Consider the following 17,098-nt stretch of genomic DNA (forward strand, 5'->3'; position numbering starts at 1 on the left):
CGCCACCGTACTAAATATATTCCCCTTTTCACCTCCTTCAGAAAGCCTCCAACTCCCCCTCCTTCCCATGCACCCTCGCCGCCCAGCCTCTCCCCTCACTACCCTGCCTCTCCCCTCACCACCAGTAGTTTAAATATTTTCCCTTTCCACCTCCTTCAGCAACCTTCCTCTTCCTCCCTCTCCCCTCTCCACTCTCCCCTCACTCCGCCGCCCCAGACGTGGACACAACGCTCGTAACGACTTCGCCCTCCCGCCGCCCGCCGCCTCCCCCCTCCGCCCTCTGCCTGCCCCCTCCGCCACGTGTTCTTGCAGCTCTTTAATTATCCTTGCGGCGGGTGTGTTGTGGACCGGCGATACCGTCATCGATCGCTAGTTTCGTGACACCTGACGGCCGCCATGCGCATCACCCCCAACCGACGGCGGGGCGCGGGTTTGAATGTTTGAACCGTTCTTTAGAAGGAGAAGACCCGCCAGGTGTGTGAGGGGTGTCTCCGAGGGGCGGCGGCGGCGGTGTAGGGGGGGTTGGTGGTGCCTCCTGAAGATTCGTAGCCACCTGGAGTTGCGCGCGGAGGCACCCATCCCTGGCGGCCTCGTGTGTGTGTGTGTGTGTGTGTGTGTGTGTGTGTGTGTGTGTGTGTTAATTATGAATTCCCGTATTTAATAATTATTTATGTATTCATCCATCTGTCTATTAACGATGTCTACTATTACGTCATTAAGATATTAAAAGCATCCTCTAATTATATTAAGTTTAGTCCGTATGTATATTTCATTTATCTGCTTCATTTTAGTTACGAGATATTTACAGACAGACAGACAGAGATGCAGGCAGGCAGGCAGACAGACAGACAGACAGACAGACAGAGAGATAGACAGACAGACAGATATAGATGCAGACAGACAGACAGACAGACAGATAGATAGATAGACAGACAGACAGATATAGATGCAGACAGACAGACAGACAGACAGGTAGATAGACAGACAGACAGACAGACAGATAGACAGACAAACAGACACGTACATATTCTCAGCCTATACCGGAACCTTATACCCAAACTATCAGACACTTCGAAATCTTAGACCATCTATTTCAAAAGCCTCTCGCAGAAGTTGTTAGAGTATCCGTGGTGCTTTCTTGACCCAGGCGGTAGTTTTGGAAGGCTTCTGCGACGTGAACGGGAGAAACACCCAAGACAACCCGACGTGTTTCCTCCGTGGCCTCAAAAACGTTCGTAACAAGAGTCCGAAACGTTCAATAACACGAGTCTCTGCATCGCCCTCAAGTTGTAGGGGTTTCCACGGGTATAGTTTCTTGACCCTGGCGGTAGTTTTGGAAGGCTTCTGCGACGTGAACGGGAGAAACACTCAAGACAACCCGACGTATCGCCTCTGTCGCCTCAAAAACGATCGTAGCAAGACCCAGAAACGTTTAATGATGCGAGTCTTTCAAGGGTAGAGTATCGATACACCTCACCTCCCGAAATTGACCTCTCTTTTGTCCACTCTTCCAAACTCTTTTTCATAGGCGCAGTGATTAGCGGGCATTTTATTCATCATTATTATATTGTTGTTGTTGTTGTTGTTTTGCCTTTGAGCTGCTTCCTTTACTATAAAAAAAAACGAATCGCTCTCCCTTATTATATTGTTGTTGTTGTTTTTTTGCCTTTGAGCTGCTTCCTTTACTGTTATTATATTGTTGTTGTTGTTTTTTTGCCTTTGAGCTGCTTCCTTTACTGTAAAAAAAAACGAATCGCCCTCCCTGCCTCGCGCCGCTGCCCGTGCCGCCGGTAAAGTCACCTGCCCAGCGCGGTGAAGCAAGATGAGCCGGCGGTCACTCGCGAGGTGGGGGATGAGCGCCTCTTATCGACGCCCCCGCCCTCTCTCTCTCTCTCCCAATCGTCGACTTCACTACCCTCCTTTCTCTTACAGTCTCTCTCTCTCTCTCGTAGCCTCTCTCTCTGGTTCTGTCTGTATGTTCGACTGGCTTTCTACTTCTGTTCCTGTCTTTCTGTCTATCTGTTTGTGTCTGTCTCAGTGGTGCTCCTCCGCAAGACAAGGCTTTGGCGCGTAAATTCAAACGTGGCCCTCAGCTCCCCGCGAGGCCCGTCACCCTTGTTCGGTCCCTGGCGGAAAGTTTCGTTACCTTAGATGATCTTGCGGCCGCGGGAACCAGTCGGGCGTGCGGTAATGTGTCATGGTGGTGTAGGAGGCGTGTGTCGCGGCGTGTTAGGCAACGGCCGCGGGACTCACTAACCTCCTGCCTCCGTGTGTCGCTTCTGGGTGATGTGTGCGTCTTGAACTATCGATAAGGAGGTCAGAAGGAGGTCTTGAGGTGAGGTCGTGACGTCTGGAGGCTGGGAAGGGGGGTTACGATGCAGAGGATGGCGCCTTGACACGCACACACACACACACGCACACGCACACACACACAAACACAAACACAAACACACACTCAAGAATACATACTTTCCTAATAATATGAAGCCTGCGAGAGACAAAACAGAAACAGAAACATTTTAACAGACAAACAGATGAAAACAGAAGCTGAGAGACAGACAAACAGACACGAACAGAGAAGTAGAGAGCAGCCAGACATCCATACAGGCAGAAACAGAGAGAGAGGGAGACACAGAGAGGCTACGAGAGAGAGAGAGCGAGACTGCAAGAGAAAGGAGGGGAGTGAAGTCGACGATTGGAGAGAGAGAGAGAGGGGCAGGGTGGAAGGCAGGCTGGTGACAAGACACATATTAGAACGCGTGTTTATCAGGCGTGCACGTGTGTGGATGATGAATCATTATATATGCCAGGCGAGGGTGTGCTGGCGTGAGGGAGTGTATGGCGGTGCAGAGGCTGTATGGTGACGGGGAGAGTGTACACGCCTTGTCAGAGAGGGCGTGTGGCGTGACAGGGGGAGGCATGAAAGGCAGGGAAGGGAGGGACCGTCAAGGGGGCCTACTAAGTGTTTGAAACGTTGTATGGTGTGGGAAGGAGTTTGTGTAGATGTGTACAGTAAAAGAAGGTTCTTGTGACGAGCTGGATAGTAAAACGTCGACTTGGAATAGACAATACCTGCAGTTTGGTTGGTATAACGTTGACTTAAAGAAAATGGCTGTAGCAGTAGTAGTAGTAGTAGTAGTAGTGGTAGTAGTAGTAGTAGTAGTAGTAGTAGTAGTAGTAGTAGTAGTAGAAGTAGTAGTTCATATGACGATCTGATTAGCAAAACGTCGGCTAGGAGAAGGAAGAGCTGTAGTCAGGTTGCCAAAGCGTCGACTTGAAGAGAATAGTCGTAGTAGTAGTAGTAGTAGTAGTAGCAATGGTGGTAGTAGAAGTAGCAGTAGTAATTGAGATCCATTAAAGGGCATCAAGGGAAAACAAAAAATAATATAAGCCTAGACCCAAAAAGAGTCCTTCGATAACCACACACATAGATACGAAAAATAAAAGAAATAACAGTGACAGCAAAGTAAGAAGAGGAATATAAAAAAGGGGTGACAAAAAATATACTTGTCGAGCAGCAGTTAAGAATTTGGAAAGCGTAGAGAGTGTAATTGGGGGAAGATTATGGAGCTGATGTAAAAAGTGTGGAGTTTCTAATTGGTTTAAAAGGTATAATTAAGTGTGATGATGATGATGATGATGATGATGATGAAGATGAAGTGAAATAAGGATAGGCCACAAGAGGAAAGAGGAAGAGGGAATGAGAGAGAGAGAGAGAGAGAGAGAGAGAGAGAGAGAGAGAGAGAGAGAGAGAGAGAGAGAGAGAGAGAGAGAGAGAGAGAGAGAGAGAGAGAGAGAGAGAGAGAGAGAGAAGGGGGAAAGATGGGAAGGAGGACTAAGGTAGGGAGATATAGAAGGGTGTAAGGGAGAGGAAGTTAAGAGAGGAAGGCTAAGGAAGGGTGATTTAGAAGGGAGTAAGGGAGAGGAAGACAGACCAAGGTAGGGTGATTTAGAAGGGAGTAAGGGAGAGGAAGACTAAGGGAGGCTGATATAGAAGCGAGTAAGGGAGATAAAGTTAAGGAAGGGTGATATAGAAGGGAGTAAGGGAGAGGAAGACTAAAGGAGGGAGATAAAGAAGGGAGTTAGGGAGAGGAAGATAAGGGAGAGTAAGTTAAGGGTGATGTATAAAGGAGTGCAAGGGAGAAGAAGTTAAGGGAGGGTCTAAGTGAGAGGAAGGTAAGGGAGAGTATGTTAAGGGTGATTTAGAGTGGTGTGTAAGGGAGAGGAAGTTAAAGGAGGAAGACTAAGGGAGGGCGAGTCACGTGTCATCTTCGGAGGTAAGGGAGAGGAGTGTTAGGTTTCTCCTCTCCTCATCAGCTGATTGGTTATGTCCTCCCTCCCTCTCCCTCTCTCCCTCCCTGTCCTTCTTCCTCCCCCTCTCTCCCTCCCTCTCCCTCTATCTCTCCCTCCTTCTACCTCTCCTTCCTTTCCCTCTCCCTCCCTCTCCGTCTCCTTCTTCCTCTCCCCCTTCGCTCTCCCTCTCTCTCAGTAGGTCAACTTCTCCCTCATCCCCTTCTCCTCCCTTCCTTCCTCTTCCCATCTTTACTATATACCATCTTCTTTTTTTCTGTTTCTTTTACCCTTCATTATTTCCATCTTCTTCCCTTCCTTCTTCCTCCTTCCTCTTCTTCTTCTCCTTCCTTTCTCTTCCCATCTTTACTATATACCATCATCTTTTTTCTGTTCCTTTTGCCCTTCATTATTCCCTTCTTTCCTTCCTTCTTCCTCCTTCCTCACCTCCATGCCTCCTTGTCCCTTCCTATCTTCATTATTTACTCTATCATCTTCTGTTCCTCCTCTTTACCCACATTCTTTCTCTACTCACCGTTATTCACTTTCTCCTCTTCCTCCTCTTCCTTACGATATGACAGGCAGCTTTCTCTCCGTCTGTCTCTCTGTCTGTCTCTCTCTCTCTGTATATCTGTCCGTCTGTCTCTCTCTCTCTCTGCCTGTATGTATGTCCGTCTGTCTCTCTGTCTCTCTCTCTCCCTGGCCAAGACGAGACGTGGTTAGAGGCATCATAATGAGAATGGTGAAGGGCCGATGCAGTACCCTCTCCCACCCTCCCTTAACCCTCCCTTTACCCTCCCTTTTCTCCACTGAGGGCCGGGTCAGAGCATCGATAGGTTATCCCTCATCGCCTTCAATTAATCAGCCCGATGGACCGACCTGAGAAGGGGATTTGCGCTCTAAGACGTCGCTCCATACAGCCTCTTGCACCTCGGAGTCCCCGGAGGAGGAACTGAGACCCGCAAGCCCTGGGACACATGCTCTTAAACGCATCATGTTCCCCTTACGACTATCTCCCAAGGCCATAGGGAAGATTGACCGGGTTTTGCATGGGTGATTTTCCCGTTCAAAGTACAGAAATCTCGTCAAACTATCACTAGGACCTCAAAACATTCCATGGAAGTCCCAGTTACTTCTACGAGAGGCTTTTCAACAGGCAAACAGGCAAACAGGGTGATTTTTCCCGTACAAGAGGCAGAAGTCGTGTCAAACTATCACTAGGTTAGCAAAACAGTCCATGGAAATCCCAGTTACTTCTACGAGAGGCATTTCAAACATGCAAACAGGGTGGTAATTTTTCCATTCAGGAGGTAGAAGTCACGTCAAACTATCACTAGGGTCGCAAAACATCCCATGAAAACCCCCAGTAACAATTTTTACGAGAGGCTTTTCAACAGGCTAACAGGTAGACAGGGTGGTAATTTTTCCGCTCAAGAGGCTGAAGGCGTGTCAAACTATCACTAGGATCCCAAAACAGTCCTTGAAAATCCCAGTTACTTCTACGAGAGGCTTTTCAAACAGACGCGTCGATACGTTTCAATACAAGCTGACAGGAAAACAGGCAGAAGGGGTGTCAGACTATCACTAGGATCCCAAAACAGTCCTTGAAAACCCCGGCAACAACTTCTACGAGAGGCCTTTCAAACATGCTAACTGAGGTGTCGATATGTTTAAAAATACGGGCTGTAGGTTGAGGCATCGTCCGTGGGGGTTAGCAGCGCGCCCCCCCGAGACCCAAGGAACAGTTGCCTCCAAGGGGTGGGCGGTCAGCGAGCCTCTTTATGCGGGCGACGAGCTGATTGTTCGCATTAATTTTTCCGTGAGGCGGCGCAGCGGAGGCGAGGGACGGAAGGCAAAGGTGAAGGTAAGGACTGGGGGATACAGGTCGTGGTGGTGGTGGTGGTGGTGGTGGTGTTGAGTGGGTGTGGTGTTTGGTTGTTGTTTAGTGTGTTACCTTAGATAAACTTACCTTACCTTACCTTACCTTACCTTACCTTACCTTATCGTACCTTACCTTACCTTACCTTACCTTACCTTACCATACCATACCTTACTTTACCATACCTTACCTTACTATACCTTACCTTACCTTATCTTACCTTACCTTACCTTACCTTACCTTACCATACCTTACCTTACCTTACCATACCATACCTTACTTTACCATACCTTACCTTACTATACCTTACCTTACCTTAGATGAACTTGCCTTACCTTACTTTACCTTACCCTACCTTACCCTACCTTACCCTACATTACCATAACTTACCTTACCTTACCTTACCTTACCCTACCCTACCCTACCCTACCCTACCCTACCTTACCTTACCTTACCTTACCCTAGCGAACCTAACATAACATAACCTAATCTAACCTAGCCTTCCCTAACCTTACCTATACTTACCTAACTATACATTACATTACCTAACCTAGCCTTACCTTCCCTAACCTTCCCTTCCCTTACCTTACCTCACCTTACCTTACCTTACCTAACCTAAACTCACCTTACCAAACCTTACCTAACCTAACAAAACATAACCTTCCCTAACCTTACCTAACCTTACCTAACCTTACCTCACCTTACCTTACCTTACCTTACCTTACGAAAACCTGTAATAGGGAGAGAGAAAGATAGATAGAGATAAGAAAGGTAGATAAAGAGGTGATAAAGAGGGTGACAGAAAGAGGAGAAAGAGACGGAGTTGAAGGAGAAAGAGGAAGAGAGAGAGAGAGAGAGAGAGAGAGAGAGAGAGAGAGAGAGAGAGAGAGAGAGAGAGAGAGAGAGAGAGAGAGAGAGAGAGAGAGAACGGTAAAGGGGTTGACGGAATGGCCTGGGGCGGGATAGCAGTAGTAGTAGTAGTAGTAGTAGTAGTAGTAGTAGTAGTAGTAGTAGTATATAGAGGAAGCCAGAAGTAATAGTAGTAGTAGTAGTAGGAGGAGCAGGAGTAGGAGTAGGAGTAGGAGGAGGAGGAGGAGAAGCACTAGAGAGAGAGGGGTGAGAGCAGATGAAGTGTATATGAGTGTAGGCGATCCTCTATACATTACACACTCAGGCGGGGCTCGCAGGGTACACCGTAAGTACACAGCGTGGCTAACGAGTGTGTGTAGGAGGAGTAAATAAATGCAGGTGTATTAATGAAGCGGGGAAGGCGTTTTGACCCTAGAAAAGGTAGGTATAGGAAGGGTGGGCGGGAGGGTGGGGGAGAGAGAGAGAGAGAGAGAGAGAGAGAGAGAGAGAGAGAGAGAGAGAGAGAGAGAGAGAAACTGAGACTAAAAAAAAAAGAAAAATATAGATAGATAGATAGATAGATACCGATACATACATAAAGACTGATAGATAAATAGGTAAGTGAGAGAGAGAGAGAGAGAGAGAGAGAGAGAGAGAGAGAGAGAGAGAGAGAGAGAGAGAGAGAGAGAGAGAGACGAACTAAAAGACACTAGAAAAGATAGATAGATAGATAGATAGACAGATAGACAAATATATAGATAGATGATGACTGATAGATAGTTTGATAGATAACTCATTAGGTAGAGAGAGAGAGAGAGAGAGAGAGAGAGAGAGAGAGAGAGAGAGAGAGAGAGAGAGAGAGAGAGAGAGTTTTGATATCCAAGAATAAAGGAGTAAGTGAATGAAGGAAGGAAAGGAGACAGAAAGAAATTAAAGAGGAAAAAGGAGGAGAGGAGAAAAGAAAAGAGAGGGAGAGGAGAAGGAGAAAGAGGTACAGAGGAGGAGGAGGAGGAGGAGGAGGAGGAGGTAGAGGGAGGAAGGAGGGTTGGTGGAGGTCTCGAATGAGCAAACCAGTCACGTAACAAGGGACATTCATTTCTATTAAGAGAAGAAATGTTCCCGTCGACCTGAACACTCTGAAATAACGCTGCCGAGAGAGAGAGAGAGAGAGAGAGAGAGAGAGAGAGAGAGAGAGAGAGAGAGAGAGAGAGAGAGAGAGAGAGAGAGAGAGAAGCAAGCAAACTAAGAAAAATGAAGAAATGGAGATAATTATTAAGAAAAAGTTGAAGGAGCAGCAGAAAAAAGGAAAGAAAGGAAGGAAGGAAGGAGAACAAATAGAAGGAGAAGAAGAAAGGAAAGGAAGGAAGGAAGAAAGAAAGAAAGAAGAATAAAACAGGAGAAAAAGGAGGAGATTGAAAGAAGTACAAAGAAGAAGGAAGAATGAAATATAGAAAAAGAAAGAAATGAAGAGAGGAAGGGAGAGAAGGAAGAACCAAATAAAAGAGAAAGAAAGAGAGAGAAGGGAAAGGGAGAAAAAAAGGAAAGAGAATGAAACAGAAGAAGGAAAAGAGGGAAGGAAGGAAGGAAGGGAAGAAGATCCAACCACAAGAAGAAGAAGCAAAAGAAGAAAGAAAGGAAGAAAAGAAAGAGAAAGAAACAAGAAAAACAAGAAAAGAAGGAAGGAAGGAAAATCAAACAGAAGAAAAAAGGAAAAGAAGGAGAGAAGGAAGGAAGGGAAGAAGATCCAACCACAAGAAGAAGCAAAAGAAGGAAAAAAGAAAGAGAAAGAAACAAAAAAAAGGAAAGAAAGAAGGAAGGAAAGGAAAATCAAACATAAGAAAAGAAGGAAATGAAGGAGAGAAGGAAGGAAGGGAAGAAGAACCAACCACAAGAAGAAGAAGAAATAGAAGGAAGAAAGAAAGAAAAGAAAGAGAAAGAAACAAGAGAAACAAGTAAAGAAGGAAGGAAGGAAAGGAGAATCAAAGAGAAGAAAAAGAAGGAAATGAAGGAGAGAATGAAGGAAGGGAAGTAGAACCAACCACAAGAAGAAGAAGAAGAAGAAAGAAGGGAAGAAAAGGAAGAGAAAGAAACAAGAAAAACAAGGGAAGAAAGGAAAGGAGAATCAAAACAGAAGAAAAAGAAGGAAATGAAGGAGAGAAGGAAGGAAGGGAAGGAACAATCAAGTCAGAAAAAAAAGGGAGGAGGGGAAACTGCACCACTTAAGGAACCTCATTGATGACTGATTGACCGAATTACGAGATTGTTAAGCGCGCGATTTTGCGATGAAGAGATTGACCACCTGCCTAGGGAGAGAGAGAGAGAGAGAGAGAGAGAGAGAGAGAGAGAGAGAGAGAGAGAGAGAGAGAGAGAGAGAGAGAGAGACGAATGAAAATAAGGGCTTAAGTAACTTCCTTCCTTCTCTCCCTCCTCTTCTCTCTCCTCCTCCTTCTCTCCTTCCTTCCCTCCCTCCTACGCAATCATCAATAAGCCTTTCCTCCACCTCCTCCCCCCTCTCTCTCTCGCTCTCGCTCTCGCCCTCCCTCCCTCCCTCCCCACCAAGACGTAACGCCTCTCCTCCTCCTCCTCCTCCGTCACCCAGTTCCATCGTAACCTAATTTTGATGAGATGTTGAGTGATGGGAGAGAAGGAAGAGGAGGAGGAAGTATTGGGGGAGGGATAAAGGAAGGAGGAAGAGGAAGAGATATTGGAGATGGGAGGGAAATAGGGAGGAAGAGGAAGAGGAGGAGGAGGAAGGGCAAACAGAAGAGGAGAAAAGGAGTGGGAGGATGAAGAGGAGGAGGTGAGGAAAGGGGAAGGAAATGAATTAAAAAATGAAGGGAGGGAGAAAATGTATGAAAAGAGTGCATTGCAAAATAATATATATGCATGATGTAAAAAATAATATAAAACACCTGAGAAGGGAAAGATAGGTAGGTGAGGTAGAAAAGAGTTAAGGTAAAGAGTTAAGGGTAAATCAGATAGGTAAGGTAGATAATAATGCAAGAAAATCACTCCACGCTAAGGCAGGTAAATCGGAGCAGGTGAGAAGGGAAAGGTAAGACAGGTAAGAGTGAAGGTAAATAGTCAAATAGCCAAGGTAAAAAGTTAAGGTAAATTAGTTAAGGGTAAAACAAGAGATAAAAAAAAGGAGCTAGGCAGGTAAATCAGAGCAGGTGAGAAGGGAAAGGCAAGACAGGTGTGATAGACAGAGTGAAGGTAAACTGTCAAATAACCAAGGTAAAAAGTTAAGGTAAATTAGTTAAGGGTAAAAAAAGGAACTAGGCAGGTAAATCAGAACAGGTGAGAAGGGAAAGGTAAGACAGGTAAGATAGACAGAGTGAAGGTAAACAGTCAAATAGCCAAGGTAAAAAGTTAAGGTAAATTAGTTAAGGGTAAAACAAAAGATAAAAGAATAGGAACTAGGCAGGTAAATCAGAGCAGGTGAGAAGGGAAAGGTAAGACAGGTAAGATAGACAGAGTGAAGGTAAACAGTCAAATAGCCAAGGTAAAAAGTTAAGGTAAATTAGTTAAGGGTAAAAAAAGGAACTAGGCAGGTAAATCAGAGCAGGTGAGAAGGGAAAGGTAAGACAGGTGTGATAGACAGAGTGAAGGTAAACAGTCAAATAGCCAAGGTAAAAAGTTAAGGTAAATTAGTTAAGGGTAAAAAAAGGAACTAGGCAGGTAAATCAGAACAGGTGAGAAGGGAAAGGTAAGACAGGTGTGATAGACAGAGTGAAGGTAAATAGTCAAATAGCCAAGGTAAAAAGTTAAGGTAAATTAGTTAAGGGTAAAACAAGAGATAAAAAAAGGAGCTAGGCAGGTAAATCAGAACAGGTGAGAAGGGAAAGGTAAGACAGGTAAGATAGACAGAGTGAAGGTAAACAGTCAAATAGCCAAGGTAAAAAGTTAAGGTAAATTAGTTAAGGGTGAAAAAAGGAACTAGGCAGGTAAATCAGAGCAGGTGAGAAGGGAAAGGTAAGGGAATAATGGTGCAAGGAGGACGTTGGCCCCAAAAATCTCGAGAGTAGCGCCAAATTAGCGAAAGTTGGGCGTTGGTGATCCTGTGAAGCCGAGGGTGTCGCGAGGGAGGGAGAGAGAGGGAGGAAAAGAGAGAGAGAAAGGGAGGGTGTAAGGGAGGTGGAGCAAAGAAAAGGGAGGTCTACGGGAGCGGGAGAGAGAGAGAGAGAGAGGTGGGAGGGGATGAGTGAGTGAGGAAGGGAGGAAAAGAGGGAGAGAAAGGGAGGGTATGAGGGAGGTAGAGCAAAGAGAAGGGAGGTCTAAGGGAGGGATAGAGAGGGAGGGAGGATGGGAGAGAAAGGGAGGGTGTGAGGGAGGGAAGTGGAGCAAAGAGAAGGGAGGTCTACGGGAAGGAGAGAAAGAAGGAGGGAGGGAGGAAGGAAAAGAGGGGGAGAAAGGGAGGGTGTGAGGGAGGTGGAGCAAAGAGAAGGGAGGTTTATGTGAGGGAGAGAATGAAGGAGGGAGGGAGGAAGGAAAAGAGGGAAAGGTAGAGAGGGTGTGAGGGAGAGAGGCAGAGGAAAGAGAAGGGAGGTTTAAGGGAGGGAGGGAGAGAAAAGGGAGGACATAGAAGAGAAGAGAAATGGGAGAGAACTGAATATGTGTAAGTCTTCATTTTCTATATATTTATTTTATTTATTTTTATTTTTTAGGTTCTGAAAGTGAAAAGATCGAAGTAGTTAGCGAGGGAAACTTATCTATAGAGAGAGAGAGAAGAAAGGGAGGAATCGAGGAATGTGTGTGTGTGTGTGTGTGTGTGTGTGTGTGTGTGTGTGTGTGTGTGTGTGTGTGTGTGTGGTCGGTGGTTGGCTCGGCAGCATAAACCAAAGGAAGGAAGGACTAAGGGAGGACAGACAGAGACGGGAGTTGAGTCTTGCTTTGAAATGTAGTTTGTCTTTTCATCATGAAGTTCAAAGGACTGGGGGGAGGAAATTATTCGTCTTTGTATTGAATCTGTATACCTCTCGTTAACACGCGGGATAAACACACACGGGCACACGGGCTGGCGGAGAGGCGAAGTCAGACGAGAGATAGACCACTTCGAGTCCCTATACCAGCCTCGCGTAGTCTCGTTAAACACTGGCTGAGGGGCGTGGAGGGTCGAAATCAGACAAGAGATGGACCACTTCGAATCCCTATAGCAGCCTCGCGTCGTTGAACACTGGCTGAGGAACGTAGAGGGTCAAAATCAGACTAGAGATGGACCACTTCGATTCCCTATACCAGCCTCGCGTAGTCTCGTTAAACACTGCCTGAACACTTCGAGGCTCTATGGCATGCATCAAGGAGGGTGTCGTGGCTTAGATAGACTCGTGAAAGTGTGAATTATGGCCTAGTATCCCGCCCCGCCGCCCCTAATCCTTACAACCATAGGCACACAAAAGCTAGACCAACCTCCTCATCCTCTGAACACTTCGAGGCTCCATAGCGTGCATCGGGGAGGGTGTCGTGGCTGGGATAGACTCGTGAAAGTGTAAATTATGGCTCTTGATCTCGCCTCGCCACCCCCGCCACTTACAATCATTGGCAGGCGTGTCTTGATGGGGGAAAAGTGGATTGCGGTGGTGGCCTGACGCTGGGTGTAGGGGCCGCGGTATGCACGGGTCCGACATGCGAGTTTCATCTGTTTTCACGAGGCATGGAAGGCACGGGCGGGGTTTTATATGCATGTCCAATAAGTTATAAAATATTGACGGTTGTAAAAGGCTCCGCTCGCCCGCCCGCTTAACTAGCCATCATGTTTTGAGCGCTTGACTTCGATGTGGCGTTCTGTGAGGTACTGTGAGGTATTTGTGGTATTTGTACCCGGCGCTGTTTGTTGTGTTCTTATTGCGGGTAAGTCCCTTGTGGTGTATGGGCGCGGGAAAGCTCCATAAAGCGAAAATGTTATACCGAAGCTTTTCATTTGATCAATCTTTCGCTTATCACGGCATGAGGATAGAGTGATGCGGAGGGACAATGGTGTTACGTTCTATTTAATAACACCGAAATATATATTGAAATCCGTAAAGTGTGTCTATTAAGGGACATATTCTTTAAAGATTTCAGCTACCAGGCACACACATATTTGACAAGGCTTTCGTAGGAGTTTAGCCATTTCCAGGGGTAATTTTCTGACCCTGGCGAATAGTTTGACCCTTCCTCCGTACCATGAACCTTAAAAAAACAATCTATCGCTTATCACGGCATGAGGATAGAGTGATGCGTAAGTGAAATGATGTTACGTTCTATTTAATAACACCGAAATATATATTGAAATGCGTCAAGTGTGTCTATTGAGGGACATATCCTTTAAACATATCAGCAACCAGCCACACATATTTGATAAGGCTTTCGTAGGAGTTAAGCCATTTCCAGGGGTAGTTTTATGGCCCTGGTGGTAGTGTGACTCTTCCTCTGTACCATCAGCATAAAAAGGCACTCATTAGCAGCCGATTTATCTCCTCTTCGGCCTTTGGGAATAGTTGATGTAGGAGGCGAAGGCGATAACGGAGATTTAAATGGGGATGGGAGAGAGAAGGGAGAGAAAATATAGAAGAGAAAAGAATCAGAGAAGAGGAAAAGAAAGGAATCAGTGAGACTTCGTTTTCTTTTTCTTTTTTTTTTCTTTTTTTTTTTACAGCAGAGGAGACAGTTCAAGGGCGTAAAAAAAAAAAAAAAAAAAAACAATAATAAAAAAAGCCCGCTACTTACTGCTCCTTCCATGTATTTATTTTATTTATTTTTATTTTTTAGGTTATGAAAGTGAAAGATCGAAGTAGTTAGTGAGGGAAACTTATCTACAGAGAAGTTTAAATATATTGACCTGAGAATGACAAGCTAAAAGTCACCCTGCTTGGCCCTGTACCTGACTTGCATAACCCGTTCGACCCGCCGTGACTTGTGGGCGAAGATAAAAAGTTAACTTATCGTGTACCATTGTTAATGCATTTGTGGCTGCGTTACTGTTTGCTCAACGTTGCCATTATCGGCGCCTGAGAGCGTTCCGGGTAATGGAATATTTGCCTAATGACTTAATGTACTGATATAGCTCCACGGACGCGCAGGTACAGATTTTGATAGAGGTGATTTTACTTATTTTTTTATCTGCTTATATATTGGGTGTGTATTTTAGGATATTTCTTACCCAACACCTCTCTCTCCATTTCGCCCAGATTCATATTTTATTACAGCTGTTTTTACTTCTTTTTTTCTATCTCCTTATTATGCAGGTTGTGTATTTTAAGACATTTATCGCCCTACTCTTCTGTTCTCCCATTTCTTTAATCTTCCATATTCTCTCGACTCGTTTCTCCTCCTCTCTCGTCGCTTTCACTTTCCTTTTCTCTTTCTCGGCGTCTCAGGTGTTTTGGGGCAGCTGAACAGGTAGCTTATAGTGTCCTTAGTCCTCCCTCTATACCTGCAACGTCTTCTATAAAACAACATTCAGTATTCTATTTATATATTATTATTTTTTTATTATGATCATTTATATATACCTCTCCACCCTCACTCATACACACACACACACTAGGGAAGGAAGAGCAAGCCTGAGACACACCATAAGGCTACCCTGTGTTTCAACCTCCCCAGGGCAGCGCCAGACAGCCTGCCTCCACCCCCTTTCCTCCCCTCCTTCTCCCCCTTCCACCCTGCCTCTCTCTCTCCCAGCCCCTGCCGCTCTTTCCCACGGGCGTAACCGGTACTAACCACATGTATATTCGTAGCTTAGTGTTGTGGTTGGTATCTTTAGTGGTAGTGGTTGTGGAGGGGTGATGGTGTTATTTGAAGTACTGGTAGTGGTAGTGTTAGTAACTGGCTCCGTGGTGTAGTGGTTAGTGCGTCTAGCTTCGAATTAACGCACCCTACCCAGCTGTTCATCCTCCCATTCATCCTGATCTATAAATGGGTATCTGGGAAAGGTAAACTGTGGTAATCCGGATGTCACGCTGGTCATGTGTCCCGAGGTGATGCGTTCTCCACTACGTCCAACTCTCCCTCTTTCCCATACTAAAAAAAATCTAAGAAACAAGAGTAGTTTAAGCCATCAAGGTCATTCTGAAGAGCCAACAAAGGGGTAGAGGTTAAAGGGTATGGCTGGGATGATAATTCAGTTGTGGTGGTGATGGGGACGAGGGGGAAGGGGGGATATTGTCATGGTATGTGTGTGTGTGTGTGTGTGTGTGTGTGTGTGTGTAGGGGGACTTGCAGTATGAAATGTGATGGTCCGAGGATGGCAACAATGGTAGGGGAAAGACTGGTATAGGGGGGGAGTGAGCGAGGAGGGAGAGGTTGATATCTGTGTTGGCAATAGTGATAGAGGAGAACGAGATGGTAGTGGAAGGGGATAAGGTGGATTGGACACGGTGGTAGTAATGGTAGGGAGAGAGAGAAAGATAGATAGAAAGAGAGATGGGAGGCTGAGGATGAGAAAAAGAGACAGAGGGAAAGAGGAAAGGAAGAGGAAGAGGAGTGCGGAGTTCCTAAAGGCTTCTCCTCAGTCCGAGATGGTGGTGGAAGGGGATAAGGTGGATTGGCAACGGTGGTATAGTGGTAGGGAGAGAGAAAGATAGATAGAAAGAGAGATGGGAGGCTGAGGAGGGGAAAAAGAGACAGAGGGAAAGAGGAAAGAAAGAGGAAGAGGAGCGCGGAGTTCCTGAAGGCGTGTCTCCTCTTCCTCCTTCGTCTCCTCTCCGCCTCCTCGCTCCTGTTGGCTCAAGGGACCTCAGACCTCCATTAAAAGTTTGCTGCAAGTTATGAGTGCAAGGGACACGTAATGTAGCTCTGTGTGTGTATGTGTATGTGTGTGTGTGTGTGTGTGTGTGTGTGTGTGTGTGAGTATTTGAGGTATGTAGGAAACGGAAGGAAAGAGAAATAATAGAAAAGAAAGAAAAAGGGAAGGGAAGGAGAGGGTGAAATAAGGGAAGAAAGAGGAAGAGGAGTGATGTAGAGGAAGAAGAGGAAGAAGAAGAGGAAGAACAAGAACAAGAAGAGGAAGAGGAGGAGAAAGAAGAGAGAGAAAGCTTGTTTATACGGAGAAGAAAAAGGAGGAGGAGGAGGACGAGGAGAAGAAGAAGAAGAAGAAGAAAAAAGCGCATTAGGAAGTAAGGGCATTTAGCTATGTTGTGTCAAATTTGCTGTTTCGGAGATGAGCACCTAGGCCACGCGCAGCTATACCGTATGCCCTCAACTTTTACCTAAGCCCAGCGAGGTCTTGCAGTCTGTTTCGTAACCCACCGCAACCTCGCACAACCCGTGATTCATGTTGTTATCTGTAAGGTCACACATGTGCTATCTTTGTCCCACGCCTCCCTCTCTCTCCCCACCCCTCTATCTCTCCCTCTTTATTTGTCTCTATCCTTCTCTGCCTCTCTTTCCATCTCTCTTCACCTCTCTGTTACGCTCTCAGCCTCCCACCTCTCTCTCTCTCTTTCTTTCTCTTTCCCTCTTTATTTGTCTCTACCCTTCTCTGCCTCTCTTTCCATCTCCCTTCACCTCTCCGTTACGCTCTCAGCCTCCCACCTCTCTCTCTCTCTTTCTTTCTCTTTCCCTCTCTCTCTCTCTCATTTCCCTTTTCTCTCTACCTTCCCTTTTTCCCTTTTATCTTCCTTCTCTCATCTCCCTCCTCTCTCTCTCTCTCTCTCTCTCTCTCTCTCTCTCTCTCTCTCTCTTTGTTTCCCTTTCCCTCTCTATCTTTATTTCCTTCTCTATCTCCCTTTTTCCCTCTTATCTTCCTTTTCTCATCTCCCTCCAGCCCCCCGCATCTGCTCTTTCTCTCTCTATCTCTTCCTCTCTTTCTCTATCCCTCTCCCTCTCTCTCTTTTCCTTCTCCCAGCACCTCTTTCCATCTCTCTCCCTTCCCTCCTCTCCCTCAAGCTTCCCATCTCTCTCTTTCTCTCCATCCCTCTCGCCCTCTCTCTTTTCCTCCTTCTAGTACCTCCCTCTTATACCGTCTCTTTTTCCCTCTCCTCAGCTTCCCACCGCTCCCTTTCTCTTCCTATCTCTCTTCCTCTCTTTCTCTTTCTTTCTCTAACCTCCTCTTTCTTTCCCTCTTTCCCTCATCTCCTCATCTTCCTCCTCAGCCTC

General features: G+C 46.0%; 1 protein-coding gene across 9 annotated transcripts in view; it reads left to right on the top strand.

The window, feature by feature from the left end:
• LOC127002195 (homeobox protein prospero-like) overlaps window positions 1-17,098 on the top strand; it is a 233,811-nt gene that overhangs the window by 175,991 nt on the left and 40,722 nt on the right. The window lies entirely within an intron of this gene.

This window comes from Eriocheir sinensis, chromosome 22 (genome assembly GCF_024679095.1).
Source record: "Eriocheir sinensis breed Jianghai 21 chromosome 22, ASM2467909v1, whole genome shotgun sequence".
Classification (NCBI taxonomy): Eukaryota; Metazoa; Arthropoda; class Malacostraca; order Decapoda; family Varunidae; genus Eriocheir; species Eriocheir sinensis.